The sequence below is a fragment of the Mastomys coucha genome, unplaced genomic scaffold, assembly GCF_008632895.1.
Source record: "Mastomys coucha isolate ucsf_1 unplaced genomic scaffold, UCSF_Mcou_1 pScaffold7, whole genome shotgun sequence".
NCBI lineage: Eukaryota > Metazoa > Chordata > Mammalia > Rodentia > Muridae > Mastomys > Mastomys coucha.
This window is the reverse complement of record NW_022196913.1, coordinates 15,106,183-15,130,103: the sequence shown is the minus strand read 5'-3', so window position 1 is coordinate 15,130,103 and position 23,921 is coordinate 15,106,183. Positions and strand designations below refer to the sequence as shown.

At 38.4% G+C, this 23,921-nt stretch overlaps 1 protein-coding gene across 4 annotated transcripts in view; it reads left to right on the top strand.

Moving 5' to 3' along the window:
- Chrm3 (cholinergic receptor muscarinic 3) overlaps positions 1-23,921 on the top strand; it is a 486,665-nt gene that overhangs the window by 199,741 nt on the left and 263,003 nt on the right. For all 4 annotated transcript variants that reach the window (XM_031359190.1, XM_031359188.1, XM_031359187.1 and 1 more), the window contains one exon: positions 23,315-23,377. The gene's annotated coding sequence lies outside the window, so the exon portion shown is untranslated. The remainder of the gene's footprint in view (positions 1-23,314; positions 23,378-23,921) is intronic.

Below are 23,921 nucleotides of genomic sequence, written 5' to 3'. Positions count from 1 at the left end.
TTTGTGTGCCTCTTGTACAAGTGACCAAAGCCAGCATTTGCATATCTTAAGAGCTATGTTGATTTAAAATTCAATCAAGTCATCTTCTGAGCTTCTGCCCCGACTGAATTCATGGTTATGGACCATATGCCTTCTGCCCACTTCATGGTAGTTAACTTAAAGAATGATGTTTGGAATGAATGCTTCCTCAGGTCACTGGCCAAAACTTTCATGAGATCTCTAGCCAAAGGAATCTCTAGTTAAAAAAAATTCCAATGACATAAATAGAATAAAATAATAAAAAAAAACTAATCATATTCCTGAGGGAAAGAACTACCTATCAACCCTGAGAAGGTATAGAATTAGGCACACAAAAATGTCTAAAGCAAGCTATATTAGCACTTTCCTTTTAATGAGAACTGTGTGTATGTGGTAACTGTGTGTTTGTGGTAGACAATCAATTTTAAGAAGACATATCTTAGTGAAGGTGTTCTGATTAATCATTTCATTTAAGTAAAATTGGCATTTCCAACAGAATTCTTACTGTTTATATTCTCCATTAGAATACTTAAGATAACCCAAGGCTGATGTTCTTTTTTTTTTAATAAGCTAAATTTACTACAAGCATGAGAACCACTTGAGAGATTATTTTTCATTTAGCCTTTTTGCAAACCTAAAAGTATCACACAGATCAATTAATATTGGAGGTCATTCAAGTTCACCATAGTATCAGCATCCAAGGGTGCTCCTGGAGCTTTCGGGACATTCCTGATCCTGTCAAGGTTTCAAATAGGAAAGCAAACAAACCAATGGAAACCAACTACATTTATAATATTTCTGGAACACTTCTTCCCAGTCACCTTCTCCCTCTCAACCTGTACAACTAGTAGACTTTCTCAGAGCCACATTGAAAGGGACAAACCCCACGGGCAAGTAGGAATACCCAGCTGTCTCCTATGAAGCCAACACCAGAGAATTTACAAAGGTAGGAATCATGTCACTTCTGCTTGCTCAGAGGAAATTGTTGGCAATTTTTTAAAAGGTCATTATATTCATGTTTAATTATGTTAATTATATTGTGAGTTTATTATTTTTAGTTTGAGGTATAAATATTTTCTCAAACATTTGGATTTTAAACAGAAATGGGTTTAATCTACCAAAAGCAAAATGGAAGGGAGCCTGAGGGTATAGGTCAGTGGTAAAGTACTGGCCTGCCATGCAAGAGGCCCTAGATGCAATCCCCAACACTAAAACAAGCAAGCAAGAATGAATGCATACATACATACATATATACATACATACATACATACATACATACATACATGGAGCTTAACAGTTTCCAAAAATATAAAGAGGCTCTCAGACCTAAGGCCTGAGTGTGCTTGCTCTAACTTGATTGCTACAACCACCCAATTTGCAAGACATTTAAGCTAAGAACAAGATTTTAAAGTGTTATTGTGTTGAGTTGGACCTTTACTTAGATGAAAATAAAAAGTTCAGCGTAAACCCCTAAAGTAGCCATTTGATGCCCCCAAAATACCAGAATGCCTAAATATATAAATAAATAAATAAATAAATAAATAAATAAATAATGTGAAATATAAAAACCACCACACAGGCAGCCAAGACCTAAAGCCCAGGCTGCAGCATACTGGGTCCCTCCTCAGTAAGTCCCTGAATTTTCCTCACCCATGCAGTTTTGCTTCTTCCTACTGCTAGCATTTCATTTTTGTGAAAATGTGTCAATATCTAAACTCAAACCACAGTGAATTTCCCTATGAGAAAAATGATTAAAGTGCATTCATCTACTATAGTCAAACGCAGCAAGCTTCCCCTGTCCTTTCCTGGGGACACATTACTTGTTCACTGTGGATGCTGCCCTCTTCCATATAAGGATGATGGTGGTGGTGGCAGTGGTGGTGGCAGTGGTGGTGTTGTTGATGGTGATGGTGACAGTGATGGTGATGCTGCCACCTGCATGAGCCTGCTATGAGAAATCAGAACACTCAAGGTTCTTAGAGTTTGCCTGACTTATGGTAACTGAATGACTTAACTCAATTTTAATATTAAAAACATATCAAACTCCAAATACATGAACATCTTTCTTTCTCAGCAAGTAATCTGTATTCTTAGCTTGTTATGTTCCTAGGTGATAAAAAAAATTAAAAAACCATATATAGGAGACTGAAATTAGTGAAAGAGTCCACTGCTTCAAGAATTTGGAATGTTGAAGAAAAAAAGAAACTGGCTCAGTTTTTTCCTTCTTGGGAGACTGATAAATCTTTGTACATTTTACAATGTTTTTCTCCCTGGAATGCCATTAATATGAGACACTAAACCTTTAAAAGGCTTGCTTTAAATCAACCCTTCCATTGCGTGTGCATTGCAAATTAATTTTGGAATTAATTCCTTGATGTGAAAACTACCCCGGCCTACTCCACCATGGATATTTTTTTCAACAGAAGTCAGCTGTAGCACTTTTCAAATCTGGTGGCTCACTGTTGTTGTTCTTTGTGATGTTCAGAGAAGCACAAGACAGAATACAAAGGTCTGCTGCTTTAGTCCTTTCTATAGAAAAACCAGTCAAATGCCTTTCATGGAAAAACTAGGAGATAATACATTTCAGAAATATTGTTGGCTGGATTGATAGCTCAGTGGTCATCTGCTTGCCTGGGTATATAAGGACCTGGATTAATCACCAGCACAGACAGAAAAGGAAGAGGGAAGGAAAACTAGTTATATGTTTCTTTATTCTTCACAACAAAACTAAGAGGAATATTTTCATTGAATAAACCATAAAAGTAAAGCTCAGAGAGAAATTATGTCTTTACTCAGTTGTAGAGTCTTCCAGATTGCTGTGTGAATAGAAAACTGAACGTCTCTATAGAATAAGAGAGATGTTACCATGAAATTGATCCTGTCAGTGGCAGGAATCTGGACTCCCTGAGCAATTAAAGAAGGTAAAATGCAGCCAAGACCAGGAACCTCCAGCAGATTGGGGTATGGGACCAAAGCAGGTCAGAGGAGATAATGGAGATTTACCTTGGATTCCTTTAAATATTATAATCTTTCCTTCTTTATATGTGTTTGTTTCCTCCAGCTTCAATAATCTGTAGTCAAGCATGATCTAAACCCATTTAATGGAAAATTCTAGAAATAAACAATGCATAAAATTTAATTTGCATGCTTCCCTGAGTAGTAGAAACACCAGTGTAATCATGGTACTTAGCCCCACCTTGGACTTGAATCACTCCTTTATCTAGAGATTCATTCCACATATTCTACCCCCATAAGTTGTTCGAGAGCCATCTTGGTTAACCAACAACCCTTGAAACATTACAAGGCTCATGTTCAAATAATCCTGAAATAGATGCCCAATGCTATTCCACAGGGCTCAGAAATCAGCTCATCACATAGCTGCATTATTTCATATCCTCACAATGGAGGAAGTATAAGTACATTCATGGAGCCTTTGTTATAGTGTGAAATTGTGTGTGTGTGTGTGTGTGTGTGTGTGTGTGTGTAAGTAACAGGTAATGATTTAAGGCATCCACTGGGGATCTTGGAAGGAGTCCCCTCACCTGACAATAAGAGGAAATAACTGCATTATTTTACTTCTCTTAAAAGTTTAAAATTTTTAATCCTATTATGTTTTGTGTTTTGTTTGCTTGTTGTATGGTTGTTACCTCAATGTGTATAAGTAAGTTTGGGTTTAAAATTAAGGAGTGTGCTCACTATGCATTCCTTAGGCCTTTCATCTTGGTTTGTGCAACTGATTGCTTATTGAGACAGAGTCTCATGTAGCCAAGGTTGTTCTCACACTCATGGCTCTCTGTGTAGCTGAGACTGGACCTGAATTTGTGATCTTCCTTCCTCTAATTCCCACATACTGGGATATCAGGCATACATCACTACACCTTGGTTCTGTTTGTATATTTTAAAAGAAAAGTCACTTTTCACTAAGAGAAATGCCCAAGCATTTACTAGTAAAGAAAGGTGTACCCATACTTTATGAGGTTTCAAATATTTTATTATATAGGTTTATGCCTGAATTGCAATAAATAGAAAAATTGTACTCATGGCCAATATCAAATAGAGTGTTGGAGGAAATTTTTAAAGCTTCTGTCCAATTTAATTTTAACATCATTTAGCTACAAAGGGACAGGATTCTTTTCTTGTCAGCTGAGACTCCTTAGTGAGTATCCTAGCACATGGAGGTACAACCCCAGTGTTCTGCCATCTGAGACCTTATGTTCTTGGCCCATATGCCTCCCTCATTGTTCATGGGGGATTCTGCTTCTGAAAATGTCCCTGTGTACTTATTGTCTAACTAGACTTTATTGAATTTAATAGAGTTTCTGAATAGAACCAGTCTGACAAAATGCTTGTTTGTTGGTATGTTTCTATGTATGTATTTCCATCTATTTAGGTTTTTCTGTGTGTCTTAAAGTCAGAGACATTGGCTCTTCCACATAAAGAGCATCATATAGCTACTCTTGTCCAAAACATGACACAGTAAGCCTTGGGGTGCTATCTTTAGAGCTTTTTGTAACTCAGAACACCACTCTGCAAATGCCACCAAATGACAATGACACTACCAAATCATCATCACATTTTGAAACATTTGAGAATGAACAGTTGTGGGTCCCTTTACTTCTTTCTGGATAAATATGATGTTTGTTTGTTTGGCAAGACAGAGGTTTAAATGTCAAACCATAAGGTATAATCTTTGTTTTAAGAAAAATTCTAACTTCACCAAATGGGCTAAGCATATTATTGCAGTTTGAAATCATTTTTTTCTTAGAGAATCCTATTTGATTTTTCTATTTGGCATAATTGCAGGATTCTGGAAGTAATACTCACTGAAACCTACAGATGAAGAATTTATTTTTTTAGGTTTAATGGAAATAGGTAAAATGCTATGAGCTGCATATGTTAAAGAATGATTGAAAGTTTTAACATTTGCATAGACATGCCACACCAATGTGAGCATGGCAGACAACATGCCCCTCAGATCATGGTGTTTAGTCACCCTCCAAGATCCTGCCTTCTATCTCTCACCCACTACTAGGCATCCACCAACAGGTTTTCTGGGAGATTTTAGAAAGTTCTAGACTATTACAAAAAAATGGAGTTAGACCAAATGTTATCTTTTTTATATTGCTCCTTTCAAGCCTACTTTCTTGGAAACATTCGTACTTGTCTATTTATTGAGAGTGTATTCCTTTGTGTTAATTAGTACTAATTCAATTATGACTATATGCCACTTTATTTTCCCATTTGTCACTTTAACAGAAGTCAGTTGACTTATTTCCAGAGTGAGGTCGATGAAGTAAATCTTCTATAGATAAGCACTTCCGGGTCTTTGTATGGGGAAATGATGACTTACTGGGCTTAAGACCAAGGAGTAGATTGTTTGAGTCAAATGGATACTCCTGTTTAAGCTTTTAGGAAGGTCCCAAACTGTTTTCCAAGGGCTACATAAAACATTTGGCATTCCTAGAAGCTAAGGTGTGTGTGGGGGGGGGGGCGGTATTCTGTTTTCCAAATGCCTGCAGAAATTAGATGGGTAGGTTTAACTTTCATTGTTCTCGTGAGCACACAATGATACCTGTTGTCTTTACTCCATGTCTATAAGGACTAATGCATCATCTGTGAACTATCTGCAGATACTCTTTAATGACATGTCAATTTAATCAATTGAAATGCTATCTCTAGTTTCTCTTGGGCTGTTTTTATTATTTAGTTTAACAGCTCTACACATACACAAATCATATATATATACATATATGTGTAATATAAACAATAGCATGCATGCAATATATCACAGTACAATCACCTTCATGTGTGTATGTGCATACATGCATGTGTGTGTGTGCATGTATATGTAGTGTACATGTGTATGCACATATGAACCCTGAGGTTAATTTCAGGTGTCTTTCTCCATCACTCTCCAACTTATTTTCTGAGGCCAGAACTGTCACTGACCTGGAGCTTATCTATTAGAGTAGAGTGGCTGGACAGCAAGCTCCAGGAATCTATTTATTTCCACCTCCTCAGCAGGCCCTAGGATTGTAGGTGCTTGCCAGAGTTTTACATGAATGCTAGGGATCCAAACATAGGTCCCATGGCTTGCACAGCAAGCGCTTTGCTGACTGAGCCATCTCTCCAGACCCCAAATCACCTTTTATCCACCTATTCTTCCAACTAAATTTTTATGGCCATTAAAATTGGTCTTAAAGGAACAATAAAAAACAGGAATCAATTCTAATATTGATATTTGTGCTCCAAGAACTATGATGAATTTGCATTGACTCTTGCTACATTTGTCCTCTGTATGTTCATCCCACCATGAATTTTGCTCAATGATATGCTAAAGTCCCATGGCTTTCACTATTATTATCAAGTTGTTGCAGTGTCTAATCCATTGAGTATTTGTGAATATAGCGTTATGTAGATACTATGATAGCTGAGATTAAAGAGCACACAGCTTACCATGCATGGCTGCAGTCCCTTCCCTAAAATGAAACAGTTGAGTCCTTATAGTAGATTGTGTGTTGTGATTTTATTGTATTAGCTTTTAGGTTTTTGAGTGATGTGTCTTTCCATATAAACCAGATTAACTTTAAACTCACAACAGTCCTCCTGCATCAACCCCCTCAATGCCAAGGTGACAAGTGTGTTTCTCCACACCTGGCAGTGATTGTAGTTGAGAAAGAAAAACTGGGGTACAAAGAGGAGAGACAGAAACCATTGGTCAGCAAAATCACCAGAAGCAGGGTCCTTACCACACTCTGACTCCAGTTTCATAGTCCCTGTGCTCTGAAAAACACTCAGATGTTTTTCCTTTTAAAAGAAACTCTAACCCCTCTATAAACTACAAATCATGCTTTAGCCTTCATACCCTCGAATGAACCTTTGTAAAAAGTAAATGATTTTTAGTTCAGTATTTCCCCTTCCCATCAATGAAATTACCAAAGTGAGTGGAACAGAATTAAAGCAATGTAGCCAGGGTACAAAAATATACAAACTATAAACTAAGGTTTTTTTTGTTCATTACACTTATTAAATGTGAAGAACTCTGTTTTACTGGTTTTTCCAGTATGATTTCCCTATGAGCAACTACGTCATGGAACGCCAGCTGCACCTGACACTTACAAGTGATCATTTGTTTCTTTGTCTGACAGAAAGCTTAATAGGGACCATTTCTGTCTGAATGGTGCAACAATTTCATGAAGTAGATATAACTGTATACAACATTGTGTAGTGTAGCAGCCTCACACACCTCTCACTGAAAACAGATCACCAGCGGGTCATATACTTAAGCATATTGATTGGTGCTCAAGAGGGTGAGTAGAAATTGTTATAGGTTGTAGTCAGTCTCAGTACCACATGCATGATTCTAGTGCATGAAAATGAGTTGTTCTCATGGACCCAGGGGTTATGGAGCTCTAATATGACTCTGTTATTGTCCCATGAGCCTGGCAACCAGTTTGTCTCTGCTTAAAGATCTTCAGCAACACACTCCCCTGGCTTTATTCTGATCTCACCTTTCACCATTTCAAAGGACCGTCCAAAGTTATTCTTTCTAAAGGGTTCTTAAGGAATCAGGTGCCAGAGTTCTAATTTGTATTTCAATTCATCCATATGATGGTTGGGTTTAATTGTTAATTTGACACAACCTAGAATCATGTGGAAAGAAAGTCTTAGGAATTATTCAGATCAGTTTGCCCATGGGCATGTCAGGGTCAGGGAACAGGATCTTGATTGCTAACAGGCATAGGAAGACTCTGCCCATTATAAGTGGCCTCATTCCCTAGGCAGTGTTTTGAACAGTTATGAAACAGGGGACATCTAGTTGAGATCAGGCAAGCAAACAAGGATGCATGCATCCATTCTCTCTGCTCTCGACTGTAGATGTGATACTTACGTTGCTGCCTTGACTTCCCTGTAATAATTGAGCCTAAGTTGGAGTTGTGAACCAAGCAAATCCTTTTTGCCAGGATAATAGCACAATGACAGAAAGGAAACTAGAGCAGCCTGTCCAAAAACCAAACGACACCTTTGATTGGGCTGTATTTGCTGAATCTTCATTAGTTGATTTTCTGAATGGAATTGTAACTGATGATTGGATTGTCCTTTGTTTCAATCAAGGATTTCTGTACTTTTTACCTTTATCAAAGTCCTCTTTATGGTTTCCAATCTTCTTTAAGTGAGAGAACTTCTTCTCATTCCGTAAATTGCACGCCCTCTTCTTCACACAGATAAGGAGAAAGCAATCAGACCCAGAGATAAACAGCAGACAGCCTATTCCTCTCTGCCTGCCAACTTCACTCTCCCATAAACTCTGAGAAGTCTTGTCCTATTACTCTGAGAATTTTTTCTTATTCATTTTTCTTCTGGTTTCCTTGTTGTGTCCCCTAAGGGCACATACCCTAAGGACTTCTCACCATCCTTTGGGTTTTATAAGAACTTACATTGGAAGGATGGAAAACTAACTTATTGGGGAATTCCTATAAATGATCTTAATGGTTCTGGATATAGGGTTGGATAGATCAGCATCAAATCCCACCAGTGGGGAATCAACCTAACTTCCCTGGGACTCAATTTCCCCTTCTCAATTATACCAGTGAAAATTGACATATATATCCCCTCACCTTAAAACTACAGTGAAAAATGAAATGAAATGAAAAATGTGTAAACTGTATCAAGTAAGTAATCCCATGTTGGATGTAAACTTGAGCTTAAGAGAATGCTGTGTGAACTATTACAAAACAGGCAGATGGGATTCAGGGCGCTGTGCCCTCCTTTTCTATGGCTCACCCAATGCTCTTAGGAGAACACTGACAGTGAGAAGTGAGGAGGTGATGTGTTCTTGAAACATGAAGCCAAACCTTTACTCCTCCTGCAGCTCATACCTTTCTTGCTGGAGACAAATTCTATGGACCAGCTTGTGACTTACAGCAGAGAAAGCATTTCCACAGCAGCACATTTGCATGTGACATAAGGAAAACACATCCAGGCTATGTATATGTATATCTTTATACATATTTGAATGTAGATTTCTGCAGATATATATGTATATATACACACATATATGTATGTGTATGTGTACATGTATATATGTATATATATATATGTATATGCATATATAAAAGCAGTGCTAACATGAACACATATACATGCATGCACACAAACCATATATAGTGGTTTTAGGAAAAGGTCTACCACTGCATAGGGAATAGAAACAAAGGAGCCATAATGCTTTGAAGGAAAAAATCAAGTTCCTGTTGTGCCTACTCATGTCTCTGACTGCATCTCTCCATGATGGCACTCATGTACATTTTATTCCATCTCTGTCTCACCTATCTCACCACTGCCTCTCTATGCCTCCCTCTCACACCTGTGCTCCCAGTCAGCCCACACCAGTGACTGCAGGCCCTCATCAGAAGTGGGAAGCTCTGACAGTGATAGTTAGGAAAGACACCAGAAAGGAGCATCACTCGAATAGCCCTATAGCTTGTCAGTGCTGTCCTAAAGCCTGTGGCTCAAACAGGCTCATGGTATGCATCAAAAGTTAACCTGTGACCTGGCATCTGAAGAAATGCAAAAGCTGGGAAAGTAACTGCATCTGTTAAAAACATTTATGGCCACACTGATCCTTTAGAATGAGGCGCATCAGGGCATCAAAGAGATAATATTATTTAAAAAAAGACAAAAAGGAGCAATGCCACATATTGTATAAAAGTTTAGATAGCACTTAGGTTAGAATTATTACGTTATTAGTGTGACATGGTTGGGTAGCTATCAGAGCATATTTAATGTGTGTCAAAATAACGTTTAGAATTATAATGCCTTTTTACAGACATGTTGAACTCTATGTCTCTATGTCATTTCTTTTCTTTCTTTCTTTCTTTCTTTTTTTTTTTTTTTTTTTTTTTTTTTTTTTTTTTTTTTTTTTTTTGGTATTTTCAAGACAGGGTTTCTCTGTGTAGCTCTGGCTGTCCTAGACCTCACTCTGTAGACCAGGCCAGCCTTGAACTCAGAAATCTGCCTGTCTCTGCCTCCCCGGCTGTCATTTCTTTTCTTATGCCTCAGTTCCCACTGATCCAAACTGCCCTAAGCTGATAAAAATACTAACTTCTGTCTTGTCCAACAAAACATTTATTCTCTGGAGCTGAAAATATGACTCAGCATTTAAGAACCATCACTTCATTACAGAGGACCCGAATTCAATTCCCAGCACCTATGCCAAGTGTCTTACAACCACCTGTAATACATAATGCTAGCTCAAGAGGATATGATGCCCTCTCTTGACCTCAGTTTACACACACACACACACACACACACACACACACACACAAAATTAATAAATATTTTAAATATATATTCTCTTAGTAGAACTTATATTATGTGTGGCTAAAGGACTGGCAAATGGCTCAGTGAGCAAACCAGGATTGTAACTCATTTGACCTCAGACCCCCAAAACTTGTCCTCTGAGTTCTATATATGTGGTTCCACATACAGCCTGCATATATCACATACTATACTAATAATAAATTTAAGAAACCTAATTCACACATAAGTAGAAATTAATTTATGGATTTTAGGCTTATTTATATTTAGAGTGTTTACAAGTCCCCAAATCAGTGTGTAATTTTCACAATTCTGAAAATATCTATCACAGTGATAAATATTCCAGACACATAGGATTTGTAGAATTTTTGAACTCAAAGGTATTATTTTTAAATAAAAATATCTATTATTCCAAAAGGTTTCACTTCTAGTTTCCAGTACAATGGAAGAATGGCCATATTGATATTTGGCTGACATAATTTTCAGTAATCATACTCATTCAGGGTTGATTTTAATAGAGAGATGTTTAATGAGTCTAATTAATTTCTTTATCTCCCAACTAAGTTGTGATTTTAAAAGGTGGTCTTAGAAAAACTGTTGTTACAAGAATTAAACTATTTCCATATCAATTTATTTTACTCCCCAATTCAAGAACCAATATTCAAACTCTACACTTTTCTACTTTTCCTTCCTTGGCAGCTCCCCTCTGAGTTCATTTCCAGCACTCTGTCTAGATCAGATCTTTCAACCCTGCAATGCAGGCACTATTTCTGTAAAGCCCCCATAGACCAGACAGGGGAACTCAGCTCTGGCAAATATCTCAAATATCTGGAAGGAAAATGATATAGTGGTCAGTCTTTGCAAGAAAAGCCACAGTTAATGAACTCTAGGAAGATCAGGTTAAAAGCAATAGTAATTTCTAACTTCTATAACTCTTTCTATGTCCCACTTCTCTCCTATATACTTCAGGTATACTGTTTTATTTCATGTTTTTAAAAAGCAAAGTGAGACTTTTGGAGATACTGGAACTTGTCAAAATCTAAGGTACAGATAGGTCTCTCTAAGGGAAAAAAGACAGCCATCTGAGAGTCGAGAAAAAAGCTCTTCTCTGACTAGCCCCTGAGAGTATAATGCAGAAGTGAATCACCTCTGCTCACTTAACACTAGAGCCATATGGAGCCTTCAGTCTCTGTTTTAGAACACCAGGCAGGAAGCAAGCCTTGGCTTTTAGAATATATTAGTTGTTGTTGTTGTTTCCATTTCCATGTGTGTGTTGCATGAATTTGTGGACATATGTATGTGTGCATTGTGTGTGTGTGTGTGTGTGTGTCTGTCTGTCTGTCTGTGTTGGCATGTGTATTGGTGCACATGTGCTCTGAATTTTGAATCTGAGGTGGTTGATGTCAGGAACCATCCTTCATTGCTCTTCCACTGTATTCACTGAGCAGGGTCTCTCAGTCTTATCAGAGTTAGCAGACATGGCTTGTCTTGCTAGCCAGCTTGCTCTGGGAGTCAGCAGTCTCTGCCTTCTGAGACTGGACTTGCATGTGAGACACCACAGTTACACAGCATTTAAGTGGTTTCTGGAGACCTGAACCCTGGTGCTCACACTTGCAGGGTACACATTCAAACCACTGAACCATCATCTCCCAGCCCCTGCATTTACTACTCGGCCAAACACACAGGTAATATGCAACTCCCATAGGCATGTCCAGAATTAAATTTGTACATTCACCAGGCACCTGAAGAAAGTCAACATATCTTAAGTGGAAAAGAAAAATGGCAACTCATGTCTGATACAGGTCTCTATCTCCATCACCATAGTGCCTGACAGAAGTGATATCACAAATCTGTACCATGAATTGACACCAAAGTGAAAGTAGACTTTTAACACTGAATGAAAAGCATGTTTCTTACAGGACTCTGGGTGACCAGAGTCCTCCTTTGCTGTGCTATGTAAGCAACATTTAAAACAGTGCCTCAAGCCCAGCTCAGACTCCCCCATTTCTCTCTTTTTTCTGATCTTTCGTCATGATTTTGCTTCTGCGTGTTTTTTTATATGTTATTTAATACCAATAGACATGCATTAGGGACAATTTCAGAGATAGAAGTACCATAAATAAATTAATTAATTAATTGATAGCAATTTATAACTACCACTATCAACAGTCCCACTGCATATTGAATCTGTAAACTTTTAAAATGTGATCAATCCATATATTTACATATTGGGTACAGTTAGATTTCCTGTGTGTCTCTTAAGATTAGTGTAGTCAAGTGGGACTAGAGTCTGATTCAGTAAGAGAACCTAGAACTCACCATGAAGTCTAAGGTATCCTTAAACTTATAGAAATCCTCCTGCCTCAGTCTTCTAAGGGCTGTGATTGCTATGTAATCTCTGACACCCAGCTTATTTTGTGGAGATATTTTTTATTATAAGATTAGGAAGTTGCTAAAAGAACTTTAGACCTGGGTTTTCCATTTTATCTATTCCTTGACATAATGCGTAGTATATCTTACACAACCTTTCTTTAAGATTTTCTCTGAGGGCATCTCTTAAGTGACTTCTGGCTCTGTGCACTTGCCACACAGATCCAAGGTGCCCTGGGCTGCTGTACAGCCCTTAGAAGACTGAGGCAGGAGGATTTCTATAAGTTTAAGGATACCTTGGACTTCATGGTGAGTTCTACGTTCTCTTACTGAATCAGACTCTGGTTCCACTTGCTGGATAGTCCAATACCCAGCAGTATGTATGTTAACCATTCACCAATCAAAAGTATCCTTAAAGCCTACATGAAAACACCAGACTAACTCATGTCACTCAAACATTTTCTGAAAAATTATTTAACAAGAAAAACTTCAAGGAATCTGATTAAGCGTGACTTTACAATGCCAGTCGTGTTATATTCCTGAGAACTGCTGTACAGTTAGAGTTGCAAAAATTATAACTCATCATCTTCAAAGTGACCTTTCCAAATATTTAAGAGGTTGAAGTTTTAGCAAAATACAATCTTGGGAGCTCATTAGAATTTTTAAGAGTGTGTCTAAGAACGTCAAGGCTGCATTTCGAACTGTAGTAGAAAAAGTATGTATTCCTAAACAACGTTTGTTAGATTCTTTTCAAACCCCAGATTGGTTGTTTTGCTCCTGCTGCTACTGTTGTAGTTTATGTTGTTGTTGTTCAGCACATATTCGGTACTCCCTTTTCAGAGAGAAAGTTTACTTTTCATTATAGAGTCAATGAACTTGGTAAAAGTACTTAACACAGACCTGGAAGGAAATTCATTATCATCTAGGTTAGACTTTGAGTGAGTAGCTTTATTATTTCTGTACTAGAGCAGAGACAGTTAATCCTTTGCTGCTAAGCCAATGCACCATTTGCCCTGTCTTTCCTTAGAACACTGGAGCCATTCAAACAAGGTTTAGGAACCAGTTGTCAGAATGGACATCCCTTCAGGAAAGCCACAGGCCACATCTCAGTTCACACTTCTGGCTACTCCTGCTGTGAGCATGGATAAACATAGTATGGAAATAACCCAGTGGCTCTAAACTTTATTTAAGCATCGAATCCCTTCTAATGCACTGTAGAGCTTTAGGAACATTTGAGTGTAATCTAGGAAGTGTTGTGAACATCTATGAAATCTCATGGGATTGCAGATTTTGCCTCCAAAACCATGTCATGTTGGCCAGGTGTCCAAATCAGACTATCTCGATGGCTCTATACAATTTCTATGAGAGTTAATTTTGGTAAAGATGATGAAACAGAAAGAAAAATTTGAACATGTAGCAGGACTTTAAAACGTGTAGTTGTGCATATGTATGTTATGTGTGGTGGGGGCGGGGGCATGTTGGGATTTCAGGATTCTAGCTGCATGCACCATGGCAGTCAGCTTTACTTGGGCTCTAAGGATTTTAAGTCAGGTCCTCAAACTTGTGCAGCAAGCACTTTACCCACTGAGACCTCTCCCCAGCCTTGTAGTTTTTAAAGAAGTATAATTTTATGCATCATACTACATAATGGACAGTTCTACAACTACTTTCCATCGCTTTTCTGATACAATGGTAAAATAATCCATGACAATTTGTAACTAAGCAAGCCAGTAAAGAACATCCCTCCATGGCCTCTGCATCAGCTCCTGCTTCCTAACCTGCTTGAGTTCCAATCCTAACTTCCTTTGGTGATGAACAGCCATGTGGAAGTGTAAGCTCAATAAACCCTTTCCTCCCCAACTTGCTTCTTGGTCATGATGTTTGTGCAGGAATAGAAACCCTGACTAAGACAAATTGGTACCAGCATAGTAGAGTATTCCTGTGACAACCCTACCATGTTTTGGGGAGGACTGTGGAAGGACTTTGGAACTTTGAGCTAGAAGAGCCACTGGTTGTTAAGAACTCTGTGGGATGTTCTGTAGGAGCTTAGAAGATCATGTTGAGAACAGTGCAGGGATGGAGGCCTGGCTTGTGAAGTTTCAGAGGGAAGATTAAAGACTTTTATCAAGGCCATTGCTAGTTTGATTGTGAAGATTCTGTGGTTCTGGTTAGCTGGGGCTGAAGTATCAGCTGTGATTAACAAGATACCAGAACTACTAAAGTGAAAACTTTGCATTACTGGGACTATTGATGCTGGTTAGCTGGAGCTAAGAAATTAGCAGTGATTAAGAAGAGACCAGCATCATTAAGGTGACATCTTCTGGGAAGTGTTTTCTGAGAGCACAAAGAGGCTGTGCTCCGGAGATAGCCAAGGTTGTACCTTGTGCTGCAGCAGGACTTGGTAACGTGTAAGAGTTACCCAGGTGGTACTGGTTTTGACAGCATGAAGAGGTCATGAAGAGCAGCTGAGGTTCGGCACAGTAAGAGGCCATGGAAGGCCATTGATGAAGGTGCAGCCTCAGTTTGTAATTGATGGCCCAGGACTGAAGGTGTCATGCAAAGGAGTTGAGGCTTGGCATCGTGAAGACAGTGTATGAGAGGCTATTGGTAAAGCCTAGTTACAGCAGTGTTTTGGGAATGCCAGTACCAGACAATGACCACCAAGGTCAACAGCAGCAGTGGAGTACAGGCATCTGGAACCCAGAAGACAAGCTGTGTGCTGCAAAGGGCAGAGCTGAAGAAGTGACCCGTTAAGCCCTTAGAGGAGCCCAGAAGATCGTGAGTTGGATCCCAGACATTGGTTTTGCTTTTGATTGTGACTGTGCCCTGATATTTTTCTCTCTTGAAGGAAGAATGTATTTTAGTGGAGCCCACAGTTAAGAGACTTTGAATTTTAAAAGATATTGGACATTTTAAATTGATTGAACTTTTAATATGTAAGACTGTGGGACTTTAGAACTCCCACGTGGGACTTTAGAAGTCCCATAGAGGCTTCTCTTGCATCTAGAATACCATTGACCATTCCTTTTATAGTCTATCATTACTATTATCTCCGCTGTATCCCTAAGCATCTCACTATGCAGAGTCGTTTATGAACCTTCTCCATCCATAGTTGTTTCCTTTCTTTTTATTAACTGTTTTTAAGAAGTTTTTCTTACCTACAACTTACCAAAGAAGTGCTGTAGCTACAAAGTGCCAGACTTGACTTTACCATTTCCTCTGGTTTGGGTTGTCTGTCCATCTGGGCAGTGGTGTGCTTGTAAAGGCACAGATGGGCACATATGGGCCTATAGATGCTTGTATAAGTAAGAGATTCACAAATACATCAGTAGGAATAACATTTAATCATGAGGAAGGTGATAAGCTCAGTGTTAACTAAAGTGAGGGCCGTGACAGAGGTAATGTGTCACATACTCTTATGGCCCTCCATGACAAATGCCTGACAGAGCATTTAGAGACAGACAGTTTCATTTTGTTTCAATTAGGAGATGAAGATAATTACAGCTCTTGCAGAGGAGCCAAGGTCAATTATCAGCACCCATGCCAGGCAGCCCGCAACTGATTGTAACTTCAGCCGCAAGAGATCTGATGCCTCTTCTGGCTTCCCTGCGTACTCACCCACACATGACATGCACACACAGACACATAAATAAAAATAATTAAGAATAAGACTTTGTGCACAGTTGGTGGCAGTGTGGCCAAGGAACTCAGTCTGTGCATTCTCATAATGGTGTTGGCTCATCTCACAGCAATTTTTCTTGTCTGGAACAGAAGTAACTTGGTTTACTCTTAAACTGGACTCAAAGTAATTGTGACCCTAAATGCTTCATTCTGAGTCTGGTTGAGTATACCCACCCAGGATAGTAAAGGGCTGAGCTGAGCTGAGTTGTTTATTTCAGAACATGCTCCTCAATTTAAGCCTATTTTTCCTCAGAGTTTATACATACATATAAATATGCATGCGTGTTTGTATGTGGTGTGTGTTTATGTGTTTATGCATATATGTGTTTGTATGTTTGTAGATATAAAGCTGAAATTAACTTCTTGGCTCATTAGAGTGCCCACTCTTTTCCCAGTGAGCCTCTACAGTGGGGTTTAATACTTGACTCTGAGATTTCTAATCCATTTTGCATATGATAGTTTCCTTCAACTTTTTTGTTATTGAGATTAGAAATATTATAGATGTGTTTATGTGCTTTTAATTTCTGAAAGTGGGTAGGGAAATATTTTGAAAGATCTAGTGCCTAGTATTGCTTTTATGATGTAATAAAAAGTTGTCTGGCAAAACCTTAAAAAAAGACTTTGAAGATTAAAGAATGAAAAACTGAAAAAAGGAAACATTCCCAAAGAAGCCAGTCTTGGATACCAAGCAGAAAAATACCTTCATTTGCTTGTTTAAAAGTAAATCTGCCTATCGACTTGAAACTGGAGCAAAGACTACTCATACTTCTGTCTTCTAGATAATTCCAAAGGGCTGGGGTTGAGTCTAGCTGTTCCACTGTAGAACAATGACCAGAGGATAAATTTCCCCCTTGATCCTGTAAGATGGTTCTTTAGCTCCTTCTGGAAGCATCCAAGGGAACGTCCTTTATAAGAATCTAATCCCCAGGAACATTTCATCCCTCCATTCCTTGACCCTTGTAAACATCATGACTTGGTCAGCTCTGCAAAACTGCTGGAAAAAAACAATGACATTTAGTCCTGGACTTTCATATTCATGCTATGACTTAGCCGGAGAAACACTGAGGAGGAGAGGCACTAAGAGCAGGCTGCGATTTAAAGACTGTAATTAAAGCCACCTGGAGCAGGACTTGAGGAAGGTCACCTGAAGAAAGGGGTGGTTAACATTTCCAACTCCTGAGCTCACCCATGTCTGCTGAAAAGCAGACTGTTAAAGACATAGCACATTTTATAAAATTAAGCAGTAGGACTGGCGCATTTCTTTTGTTACCTTTTTTTTTTTTAGCTTTAAAATATTACAGGAAACTATATGCAGGGTTGAAAAATTTTTAATTATGGTTTCATGGAAGAAATAATAGCATTGACTTTTAAAATTGGAATGCCTTTCCTCATAGGGTGACTCACTAAAGGGTGCATTTTGTAGTTTTTCTCTCTCTAAGACACTAAGTCTTTTAAAATCATTTCTCTGAAGTATAGCTACTGTTTTTATTTTTCACTAAGTATACTTTTTTTGAAAATTCTCTCTATTCTTTGCAGCATAGTAATTAATCTAAATAAATCTTGTTCCCAATCGGCTCTCAGCCCAAGTCCTTGGAACCCCAAGGGTAAGGAAAGGTTATCAGTGAGAACTCATACACATAGAGATGAGTATATAGCCATAGACATGTGCATAAATGTAAATATCTGCACACATTGCTGGATACAGCGTTGTAGAGAGATCAACATGGATAATATCCAATTATGGTAAGGAAAGGAGAAATAAAATACCAAACCTTAAACATGAATATTCCATAACTCATGAGTCACTGCTATTGGAATACATAACTAATATAAGTATGCATAAGTATATAAGGATTATTATTACTATACTAATGATAAGAAGAAGGAACAACTTTACAAAAGAACCAACTAAATGAAGTAGATCAATTCTCATATAAATCCTACATGAGATACGTGTGGGTCGATTAAAAAAACTTACCTATTACCCAGTATGAAGGGCAAATGAATAGGTGTCTAGGTAGTATGGGTCACTCTGAAGGAGATGAATGTATTCCAAAGAAAGGAAGATGGAACAGATTTCAAACAGTTATTATCAAGGAGACCAAGAGTGAAAGAAACAAAGACCATTTAGGTTTTTCTTTTGAATGGCATTTGCAATTTTTTTAAAAGTAAAAAGAAAGTTATTTATTGTGTATTACTTGACTTTAGTGGGCCACTTTTCAAAATCTGCTTTCTGATTTGGTTAGCTTGGAATTAAGGCTTATAGAGGTTACAGTTCAAGAGAACATGGGCAGAAACTAGGTGAACAATGGATCGTCCTCTCTATCTGCCTGTGCAGGCTACTGCTAACTATAAAATAAACTTGTCTTCTAGGTTTATATGTGACAGAATATTTCAAGTCATAACAGGACCCTGTAAAGAGAAAAGTGCCCTTTTATGGTACAAGAGGATAGATGAAATTGTTTAAATCCATATGGCCTCTTGAACTCACCTCATCTGTACCAGTGGCACTAACTAGCCACCTTTACCACCTTACCTCACAAGGTTCAAAAGTGTCATGATAAGTCTAACTCAAAACAAATAACTCCTTCACTCAGTGATGTCCCAGATGGAGGCCCCATAGTATGTTCATTGCTATGAACTATCTTTAAATTCATCATTATAGGAGCTGGACAAATGGCCCAGGGCTTAAGAGCACTTGGTGTTGCAGAGATCCTGAGTTTGGGTTCTAGCACTAAAGTCAAGCAATATGCAACTTCCTGTAATTCCTGCTCCAGATGATCTGATACTTCTGAGATCTATGGGCATATGCACTTATGTGTGCACACTAACAGACAGGCATGCACACTCACATACAGAATCATGTATTAAAAATAAAAGTTACTTAGAAACAATCACTATGTCGGGCAGTGGTGGTACAGCTGGGCAGTGGTGGTGAACACCTTTAATCCCAGTACTTGGGAGGCAGAGGCAGACAGATTTCTGAGTTTGAGGCCAGCCTGGTGTACAGGGTGAGTTCTAGGACAGCCAGGGCTATACAGAGAAACACTGTCTTGAAAAAAAAATCATTAAAAAGGAACTGATAGAGTATGAAAAATGTTATGCTGAGATCTACTCCTTTGGAAATTGATATTCACTAAAAAGTTTACATTTATAAATGGAGCTGGAGTCTGAGGGTGTTGCTTTTTTATCCTCGTACTGAATGATGTCAGTAAATGGGAGAGTGTGAATAAATGTCTGCTTTGTCTTCAGCCATAGCCTACTTAAAATTCAGATTTCATTTTAAACTTACTATGAATAAAAAATGGAATTCAGAATCTGTAGAATTTTGTTAATATATTTTCAGCTTCAATTTTCTAAGGCTTTATGATTTAAAAAAATAATCAAAACTGAAACTAACCTCCATTTGGTATTTGTATATAGTAGAATTGAATAATAAATGGGATGACTAGATATTAAAATCATGTGTGTTTGTTTTATTCCAAGTTTCTTCTTTGTTTTTTCATGCATCTTTTAGTATATGTGATAAATGGAAGTAACATTTAATTTCCTGCTGAAACCAATAAGCTTGGTCTGTACTTTGATTTTATATGGTCCTGTGCTACCTCATTAAATGGTTAAAGTGTTTTTTATGTGTCATGAAATCTACAAGCATTTGATGCTTATAGGGGTTCTCTTATATAGGATGAGGTTGTTTTATTTAAAGAACTACTTTAGAATGAGGAGATAGCTCAGTTGATAGAAACCCTTCTGCAGAAGCATGGGGGCCTGAGTTCCATCCTTGGCACCCTTGTGAAAAGCCTGGATGGTGGCATTCCATTTTAATCCCAGAGCTAGAGAGGTGGGGACAGGAGGATCCCTAGAGCTCAATGGCCTACCAGCATAGCCTAATCAGTAAGCCCCAGGTCCCAATGAGAGACCCTATGTCAAAAGCACAAGGTGAGTGACATCTGAGTACCCAAAGTAGACCTCCGACTTCCATACTGATGTGTGTAAATGCACACACAGGCCCCCACAAACATATACATACACATACACACAAACATACACACACACACACATATGCACACTCACATATACACACACATATGCACACTCGCATACACACACATGCACACACATACATACCTATACATACACATATATACATATGCACACCCACACATGCACACACATGCTCATACATACACACACATGAACACACACATACATGCACACACATACACATACAGGCACACATACATGCATACAGACATGCATGTACACACACACATTCACACACACACACACACATGCACATATATACACATACACGCAGACACACTACCAAACAACCACTCCATGTCATAAATTACTTTGTAATTTCTCCTCTACTCTAATGGACCAATGAGAAGTGAGATGAGGGAGGTCAAGGAATGGGTGACTTCTGCATGAGCATCAACAAGAATGTAATGTGGACAGGCCTTGTCTCTGAGTTTAGGTGCTATATTTATCATAAATTCGTAAAAAGACTTTCAATCTCAATTTTGCCAAACCACTTGTTATTTTGATCTTCCAATAAAGTGGACTAGCAAACTTTGAAATTGAAATGGGAATATTTTGATTATCCCTAAGGATCCAGGATCTAATTTCAGACAAATTCAAGAGTTAAATTAGTTAATTAAGCCCAGTTATTTCAAGATTGTGAGCAGGTTCAATTCTATCTAAATCAGATGACTGGGGACTCATTTATCTTCCAGTTATATTGAAAAAAGGGGGGTAGACATCTAAGTTGATGGTTTGTGTCTTTCTGAAGATAAGAGAATGTGAATCCTCAAAATAATTAAAATGTAGCAAAGTTTTAAGGAAATAAATCCTGTCAGATTGTCATCCTGAAAGTCCAGAGTTGGACTTCAGCTTCTGTTACTTCAGTAATAGTCAGGCAACCTAACTCTTACATGTTGTCAATCAAAAGAGTAGTTTGTAGTCCCATGGAAAGAAATCTGTCTTCTAACTTTCTCTGGTTATTTTTCTATCCCTAGCACTGTGTTCAGCTATCTGCATAATTGCAAGTCATCTTTGACATCACCAGTAATATTCTAAGACTGTAGCCTTCTGAACTATAGTTAACTGGGATTTACAAAAGCTAATCTTCTACAGTCTGAGACTTACAGCTTACTCCCAAATAAACGCCATGTACAATTAATTGGCAAATAAATAAATAATAAATAAATAAATAAATAAATAAATAAATAAATAAATAAAATGACTTTAAAGCCAGGATAGAAGCCAGCACATTTGCTAGTTTTCAAAAGGAATACTTTGCTATATCTGATACTGGACTGGAGAAACTTGGGAGTCTTCAGCCTCAGGAATTGCTCCAAAATTCATTTAATCAACAGAAATGTACATCAATGGATTCTTTCATAATTTAGTCCTCATGGGCTATTGTCACGTTAATATAATTTTATATAAGTTTGCTTTATGCACAACTATATATTGACTTGTCAAAGCAACCTGGATCCCAGAAGTCAGTACCCAGGAATCCTGGTTGTACATTAGACAACTTTGTTGACCAAAGTCTGCCCTGGCAGACTGAACCAATTTTAACATTGAAATCCAAACTATGGCTGATGGTTCAGTCACTGTTCTCTGGAATGTGGTAGGTTAGTATGAGGTGATTGAACTGCATACGAAAGAAATCATCTGGCTATGCATTTGCCCTAAGCAAGGTAATGAGCTGTGTTGCTTCATGGTCTCTTCAGTTCCTGCCTCAACCTCCCTCAATGATGAGCTATAACCCATGAAATGAAATGCTATAAGCCCTTTTCCTCTCCGGGTTGCCTTTGGTTACTGTGTTTGCCACAGCAGAAAGCAAATGCCATCACTTCTTTACAGTTCCAGTTCTAGCACTAGAGCTGTGAGGGCTGCACCTGAGTGGAGTGGAGGGATTTCCTGAACATTCATTGTCTCTATGAATGAGGTCATTGCATGAGTATATTCTTGAGTGGGCTGGGGGAAGGCAGAACGCAGGGCTCTCTGGGATGTTAGGCACATGGCTTCCTTTTGAAATAAGGGAGAACGAAAAGAGAGGGATAGAAGTGTTTTTCTCCTCACTTTCTACAGTGAGTGACCTTGTTTGCCAGCCTGACCTTATGGAGACTTTGTGGCGTGGAGCTATGGAACCAGGAACTCACTGGGGTTTGCTGCTTCTCTTTCCCTTTCTTCCCTCCCCCCCACTTTCCCATTCTGTTTTGGTTTTTTGGTTGTTGTTGTATTGTTTTTTACTTCTTCACTTTATATCCTACTCACTGCCCCCTTCCCAGTCACCCCCTCCCACAATCCTTCCCTGTATTCCCTTCCCCTTCTCCTCTGAGCAAGTAGGGGGCCCTGGGTATCCCCACACACTAATATATCAAGTCTCTGTGAGATTAGACACGTCCTCTCCCACTGAGACCAGACAAGGCAGACAGCTAGAAGAACATATCTCACATATAGGCAATAGCTTTTTGGATAGCCCCTGCTCTAGTTGTTCGGGACCCACATAAAAACCAGGCTGCACATCTGCTAAATATGTGTTGTGAAGCCTAGGTCTTAGGTTCTCATTCTCTACCCTGAGACTCTGATATTCTCCTAGTCTATGTTCAAGTTCTAGAATTACAGATGTGCAGCACCATACCATGCTTTTTAATGTGAATTCTAGAGGTTAAACTGAGGTCCTCATACTTGGATGGCAGATTCTTTACTTACTGAAAGTGACAGATAACTTAGCCTTTCTGAATCCCTGTGGCCTCATCACATGGAGGTTCATCCTCATGACCTGTAAATTCACTTCCAAGTGGAAATTCTATAATATTTATATGTTGCTTCAAAATATTTTCTCATAACAATTGCCTTCCACCTTCCTAGGGTCCTGTTCATTTGTTAACCACATTTTATTGTTTTCTAGTGCTGCCTTCTGACTAAGTGACCAAGCACGTGACATTCCGAACTTCAGCAAAGGTACAATAAGGTAAGTGTCTTTTCTAGTTGATTCTTTGCTTGAAAGGGGAATCAATGACTTGATCTATATGAACTGATCAATGAGAAATATAATCGTAAGTTGGAGTTTGGAACCACTGAAAGTTTCTGCAGTGTGTATCACCGTTTCCCCTTCCAAATAATGGGCTTCACTGTGGTATCTTCATACATACATGCCATTACAATTTGTCCACATTTATTGCCAGGCTTTGTCCATCTCAATATGACTATACAGACATGCTCAGTTGTGTCTTAGTAGAAATAAGACTGTGTGCTTTCCTGGTCCAATTCAAATTTAAAGTAACAGCATGCTTGCTGAAATTTGAAACAAGCTGGCTTTATTTTAAAATGTACACACACACACACACACACACACACATGTGTGTGTGCATGTATAGATAGATAAATAGATAGATAGATAGATAGATAGATAGATAGATAGATAGATAGATGATACATAATTTATGTCAACAGCATCAGAATGCATGTTTGAATTACCAGCATGTGTCTTGGCTTGTACATATATATATATATAT